This window comes from Nylanderia fulva, unplaced genomic scaffold (assembly GCF_048542155.1).
Source record: "Nylanderia fulva isolate GAGA-0341 unplaced genomic scaffold, ASM4854215v1 Scaffold219, whole genome shotgun sequence".
In the NCBI taxonomy this organism is placed as follows: domain Eukaryota; kingdom Metazoa; phylum Arthropoda; class Insecta; order Hymenoptera; family Formicidae; genus Nylanderia; species Nylanderia fulva.
In genome coordinates this window covers 160336-168194 of record NW_028190284.1, presented here as the reverse complement: position 1 = coordinate 168194, position 7859 = coordinate 160336, and positions in this window count along the sequence as shown.

Sequence of the window (7859 nt, the reverse complement as noted above, 5' to 3'; positions counted from 1 at the left end):
TTTCTGTATCTCCGTTTTGTAAGCGAGCTGTCCTTGTCTATCACTAAATCCATACTTTTGTTGCCAACATGTACGACATAAAACTTCCCTTCCCCCCGAAATGCCCTACACCATGTCGTATTCACGTGTCGTTGTAACAACGTGCTTCCATTGGTGGCGTCCTGTTTAAATAGGATAGCAGGTTCTCGTTGTCGCGTATAAGATGTTTCGTATTTTCGCGTATGTCTGACAAGGAGATAAGAAGCAGTCGTGTTCGAGTAGCGGCGGCGCCCCCTTGAGAATTATCTCTTATCGTATATTGCTTGTCGCATGCCACGTCAAATCAAAGACAAACACTTGAATTTTGGACATGCCTCTCTCGTGGAATGACGTCACTGTATTGGAGAATGGTAAAGTAGCCGATTTCGTCAAGCGACGTCAATGAATCTTCGCCAAATAGCGATATTTCGGCTGTTGCAAAGCGAGTTAGAGTACCGTACACGTGTCTCGAAACGCACACCGTGCGGACTTTCCATCAGGCTTATCAACACGTTGGTTTTAACCGTGCATTTTGAGGGGCCGCAAACGATCCGCGCGTATAGTTTGTCAGTAGCATCGTACCGTTTTATGCGCACCCGATTCGTTCACGCGCGCGTACTAATACTCTGTCCGTCGTACCGGTAAATCAGTCATGGGCGATCATCGTCATGGTTGTCGCAGCAGAATTGAACCTTTTTCATCGACGAAATCGCGAGTTTATATGCGAATAACCACAACACGTGGGGTCCGCCATCTATATATGAGCAATGCCGGACTCAGGGAGCGTACTGTTGGGGCTCAGATATCGGTCTAGAGATTAGTCTATACGAGCTGCGTACCAGCGAATATAGCGCTATCTATCGGTATATAAATCGTGCGATAAACGCACTTCTGTCCGAGCTTCATATTCCGCTATCAATTTGCGGCCCGGGAACTCGTTGGCAAAGCGATTGGCTAGGTGATCAAGGTGGTCAACCCCTTGAACGCGCGTGCCGTGAACACGATATAGGCGTACTCTCGGAATGCAGCGAACTCACCGATAGACACGCTGGCGGATAAGGTACTCGCCGAGAAGCGACAACTCCGCATCGTCGCGAAAAAACTCGAGTCTCGGGGAGAGGCCGCGCCGCAGTGGTCTGGCAGCGATGAAAGCCAGACAGAGCTCGCATGGGCTTGAAGAAGAGGACGAAGAAGAGGAGGAGGAGGGTACTTTCGGCAGCGAACGAGGCGGATTTTTGCCGATTTTACCAATGCTGGGACGCGCTCGGACCTGTCGGCGGAGCGCTGGCGTAGCAAAGCGGTAACCGACAATAAAGCCTCTCAACGTCCAGTTTCAAGAGATACTACGTGCCCAATCGCGCCATGGAAGGCCGGGGGACTGTATCTCGCCCCTTAACAAATATGGACGAAGAGCGAGAAAAAAAAAACGTCAAAAAAACGTTAAAAATGCCGCAAGGTTTAACTCAGATGTCACTTGCTACAACTTGTCAAACGTATTCCATTCCATTTTAAAGGTGATTTATGCGCAATATTTACCGATAATGGCGCGCGAGAAATGAGACGGTATAGTCAATCTTGACAGCAGACGGCCCTGGCCCTCATTGGGTGGCGTATGCAAAAAGGGAAATCGCGCATCTATTTCGACAGTTTGGCATTCTTCGACCACCCGATGATTGGTGCGATATTGTTAAACGTGCCGAAATGGAATACCCTTACACTCTTTCTCAACGTATTAGCATAGTATCTTGGACAATTGTGCTTGCAGTTTCTCCGAGAGTTGAATTTTGAGTTCAACTTGAGCAAATTTAAAGACTGACATGCGCTATTTACTCAGTTTTGTCAACATGTCGCTAACACCAATTGACTGGGAAGAGTAGCTTCCGCGCGACCTACTTTCCGCCCATAGATTTGAGCGACGCGGACTACGATCTCGGTCTGACGGATTTTTTGAAACTTATCACACTATATCGAATGTGAATTCCTCGAATAATAATTTTACTATTGGCAAAGACGATGCGAAAATTACAATTCCCGAGGAAATCGTACGAGCTGAAGCGATACTGAATTTTTGAAACGCGCACTTTCCCGAAACTAATGCTGTTAGTGATAAAGTGTGTCCGACGATGATGATTATCCAATCGTGCTCCGCGCTAATTACAATACGATGAGAAGCGAGATCAAGTGTGCCCTACGAGAATAACATTAGCAATGCCCACAACATGGTCGCTGCTGGGATTCTCGAATCGATACTGCAACCGCGAAAATGGCACAAATCGAAACATGGCGATAATATTATCACGTGAACATGATCCGCATAGAGTGGTAACGTGACCGCGGGTGCATACAGCAACGATACTCGTTTCACACTATACACGATTTCACCGAGGGTACCACCATTATATATATAATCGGAAACGCCGCGCAGATCATTTACCTGCGGGTTCTTCGTCGGAGCATTACTGGATTTAGTGTTACGCGTTACCTGATCAGGAGGTACGATTGCTTCGATTTTCGAGGTAATATAATACCATAGATTGCACGTACTACGGCGGGACCCTCGTGCGACTGGATGCCTCGTGTTGATAAGACCAAAGACACAATCAGCCAGCAGCAAACCATCATTCAGCGAATATCAATCACCGCGAAGAAGAGACTCACCTCGTCAACGTTTCGTTTTTACAGATCTTTGGGATTTGCGGTCCCGCGCCATCTGAACAATACTGAGATCTAAACATCGGGGAAAGGGCCCAGCCCTTGACCGCATCGCCCCCGATTAGACCACACATACAACCCGTTTGCCAACAACATTTGGATACACGCGAATAAGAATACCCATCCCACACCGATTAAACGTTGCCGATGAGATTCCTCACATCGAGGGGAACTGCGGATATTTCATCCATTTTGAGGGATCCAATGTGATCGGGAAAAAATTTTTAATGTTTGCGAAATTCGCTACGATCTCGATGGTGTGGGATTGATCGCAAAAAGAATGGGGGAAAACAAGCTCTAAAAAATTGTAAAAAAGTCATCCGTGAAGCGTGAATGCGAAAGCAGGCTGGGATAGCCGACTCGTGAATGGATACTTTAATTTTGCGTACCGCTGCCATTTTGCTGGGATTTTGCAGGATTACAAACCGTGTTAAAATTTCGCGTCATGTTTTGATCCATACGAGCGCGCAACACAATAATTGGTCTGTATGAATTCTGCACGGGGCCTGTGATAAACATATCAAGATACATTGCGAATGCAACGTGTTGTTAAAGCGAATTAAGAGCTGTCGATGCTGCGCGCTCTGAAGGCGACGTTCCTCGCAGGTTTTTTTTCCGCTCGTGGGATCTTAGAATTTCCCTATTGCAGCGTACGACCAAGCATTCGTGGGCCATTAAGACGCGACTAAACTGGAAACCCCGCGATATGTAATTTTTGCCTGCAGACGGGGCGTAAAATGTCATTCCGAGGACGAGTCGATTCAACAACTGTAATTACAACGTAAAACTCTACTGAACTCGAATTTTTACCCGTACGACGATATGAATCTGGATTTCGATGAAACAATGGTCATTCTGTAGAACGTATGCGGCTTTTTCGCAAAAATTATTAGGATACGAGTATCTCGAGCCGGCCTCCTCACACCGGTTTTACAAAACGCCCCGTTTGTGATTATGATTGGTCTCGACAAACATCGTGCCCGAGCGCAACTGGGATTGTGGATTGGAATTTAAAGTGTAAGGAGAATATCCCTAATAATACCACTGCGTACTGCCTAAAATCATGCCGATCGTGTGATCCAATACAACCCTTTTGACCAACGTTGTGCGCAAATCCACCTAAATGTTTACAAAACCTACGCGTGTGAGGGAGGGGGAAGGGGGATACAAATCATGATGATGCGAGATGTCTGATTTAGTGAAGTAATACCTCTCGACTGACTCACATCGAAGAAATCTGTCCCGCCCCAAACGTTTGTCGACCTGAAAGGATTTATCCAAAACCAAGCAATTTATCGTAAAGGAATCGGCAATTCTGAGAAGAGGATATATCATGTCGCACTATTTCTCTTCGCATGCCCTGGTGCCGTGGAGCGTGCTTATAAAGTCTGGAAGGCGCCAGGCCTCAGGATAACTCAGCCATCCATCACAGCTTGCAATGGGAGGATGGAAATGTTCCATACTGCATGGTTCAGCGCTTGATCACGGCAGCTATCATGGCATAAATGAACAGACAGAGAGGGGGGGGAGAGTTCTCTCTCGTGTATGTAAAAGGACTCGAAAAGCGAGAGTGGCTTGCCGAAATAAATGGACGATGTGTGGGACGGTTTCATCATTAGACCTTTGGGTTCCATATATAAATGTGCCTGCATTAAAAAATTGATCCCACATATACTCTACGATGTAATAAACATGTAAAAAAATTTCGCGTTACAAAATTATTTAAATTATTTAATTGGGGGTCGGCTATCGCGACGATCATCCTTTTTTTGAATAAACATTTATTTACATATTATTCTTATTGTATTTTTCCTAACCAATATTTCTAAGAATCCTTTTACCCCCACTACTTTTAAATATTTCTCACGCAATCGTATTTCTAAGAATTTCTTTACCCCTCTCCTAAATTTTAAATATTTCTCACGCAAACGTTAAAAATTTTTAAGAATTTTCCCTTTTCCCCCACTACTTTTAAAAATTTGTCTTTCCCTCCAATATATTTCTAAGAACCCCCTCTCCTAATATTTTAAATATTTCTCTTGTTCTTTCCCTCCGATATATTTCTAAAATCCCCCTTCTCCTAATATTTTAAAAAAGACCGTACTCGATTATTAGTACCTTTTATACCAAACTTCCTTTCGTTGACCTTCTAACTACGGTTCACTTTTTTAATACCCTCGGTTCAAGAAGCAGCAGCAGCAATGAATTACTAATTCCGGACATGAAGAAACGTGCGAGAAGAAATGGGCGACGAGTAAAGGCATAACTTTTTTTGTATCTTTATATTTTTAATTTTAATTTATATTTTTCTATATTCTATATTTAAGGCATTTTACGGTTATAATTTTCAAACTAATTTTTACAGCGTTTTTTTTTTTTCTGGAGCCTCGTGCGGTTCGATACTTGGGAAAACGATACTCATTGACGGCAACGGAAATTTAAATCCTCGAAATCGGCATCAGAGTGGATTTCCCCCGAGTTACGTGAGATCGCCATAAGGAATCACGGGGAAAACAGCTATTACTATCTCTCGAAACGTTGGGAAAAGGGCTCTTCGAGCAACGCCCCCTATTCACAATTACCTGAACATGACCCCCTCCAACAACGTGTGTAAAATTGCATAATGTCCCGGGGCCCCTAACAGTGCGATTTTACAGATAAACCGCACCAAGCTCCTAATTCTGAAACCAAAAAAAACGGACTGCGCAAAGATTTATGGTCGAATCGACGTTACAACTCGTATGTTCGAGCTCGATTCATGTATCGAAATAATGTTCGATCGTTTGACGAGGTTCGTCGCAACGGTTGAATATCAACAATACTCAATTCTCCAATATTGCATCCACTGTACCGAAATGGGGAGAGAAATTGTCGAATGCGATCCCCTAGCCAAGTCTTCAACATGCCCAACTTGTCGATTGCGAGCGGTGGCTTAGTTTTTAATATGTTAATAAACATATATAATGTATTAATATAAGATGAAAAAATACTTATATGTATATTGATCATGGTGTAACTTTATTTGCGCGCCACCCGTTACATACTTTGCGAGATATAATTATTGTGTAAAGGACAATGCATTCAGCGAAAAAAAAATCGATAATTTTATCATACGAAGCGCAACGCGACATTAAGAGACGAGAGAAAGAGATCCAAGCTGGATTCAGCACGCATTCAGAGAGATGCGGAAGTGAGAGAGAAGACGCTGCATTCAGAGAGAAGACGCCAGCGCGCGAGGGTAAAGAGAGATCCAAGCCTGGATTCAGCGCGCGGCGGTATACGAGCTCTCCCGTCGGAGCGAGAGAGAGAGGTAGCGCGCGGCGGTGAGAAGTCGGCGGCTCGAGCCTCCCGGCGAGAGATTCGGCGCTCGGGCCTGCGGCGGAGAGAGTCGGCGGCTCGGGCCTGCGGCGAGAGAGTCTGCGGCTCGGGCCTGCGGCGAGAGAGATCCAGCCTGGATGTGGCGGCTCGGCCTGCGGCGAGAGATCGGCGGTCGGGCTGCGGCGAGAGATTCGGGGGCCCTCGGGCTGCGGCGAGAGATGCAGCGGCGAGAGATGCGGCGGCGAAAGAGGCGACGCGAGAGATGCGACGGCGAGAGAGGCGACGGCGAGAGATGCGGCGGCGAGAGAGCGACGGCGAGAGATGCGACGGTGAACGAGAGAGATCCAAGCCTGGATTTTGCGAGAGAGAGATGTTGCGGCGAGGATGCAAAGGGCGAGAGATGTGAAGGAGAGGAGGAAAACATTTTTTTTTTATTCATTACTTTTTTTTATTCATATTTTTTTTTTACTTAGTTTTTACATTAGTTTTTTACATATTTTTTTTCTATAAGAAAAGAAGAAGGGAAACATTTTTTAAATTAATAAACATTTTATTATATTAATATTTTTTTATTTAATATATTACCGCCGGCATTAGCATTACCCGAGGTATACCGCGTGGAGGTTTGCCGGTCGGATTTACACCTCATATGTCAGAGTATGTGCATGTGTGTGTATGCGTGTGTGTACTTGTACATGGTTGCAGTAGAGATGAGGAACCCGCGGTTTGTCACTTCCGCGGTATTTAATGACTCCAAACCCTCTCTACTGGGGTGTGTAAATAAAAAATAAAAAATAATATATGTAAATAAACAAAATAAAAATAAAATATAAAAAATATAAAAATATAAACTATAAAAAATATAAAAAATATAAAATATAAAAATATAAAAAATATACGGTGACGGCGAGTGAGCAGCGAGAGAGAGGAGATGTGGCGGCTCGAGGTAGTGGCATCTACACATAGAAATATAATAATAATTTAATATTTTATAGATTTTTTTTGGTATTTTAATATACTTACAGCCCTGACGGGACAGTGAGAGAGAGGGGGGGTCGCATCACCCATCGCTGTCATCGGACTCGACATCTGTGCATAGAAATATAATAATTTAATATTTTATATATTTTTTGACATATTATATATATATTTTTGACATATTTATATATATATACTCACGTCCTTGACATGTGGGACAAGCGTTGGCCAGGTAGATATGATAATCTTTCCCGGCACTCTTCGCAAAGCAGTTCGGGTACATTTATGTACCGCGATGTTGTGTGTCCCTCGAGGGTTGTGATGCTTTGGAATCTGTCCCTGTTTCCATGAAACAGCGAAAGCAGATCCAAATCGACCCCATGGTACGGCGAACGCCATGACAATACGACGCCACAGTGCATACCCTCGCTGTCTCGTCGAGGGATGCAGTGGCGCGTATGCCATACATCCGGGACTGCACGACTCCCGACAGCGTTGTCATATCGTACCCGTCGTGATTGTCATCTTCATCGTCCATCGTCATCGTCATCGTCCCTCGTCTCGTTATCGTCATCTTCATCGTCATCAGCATCGTCATTGTCATCGCCGTCTTCTTCAATGGGTACGATATCAATGTCCATATCCTCAATGTCGTCCAAAAGGATGTTCACATCCCTGTCGTACACAGGGTCGACATCGTACCATCACTGTCACGCGTCGTCGGAGATGGTTATACTTCCATCTCGTCATCAGGGACGACGACGCACTTCCATCTCGTCATTAGGGAACGACACCACCTCCATCTCTTCATCGTCGGAGATCACTACTTCTTT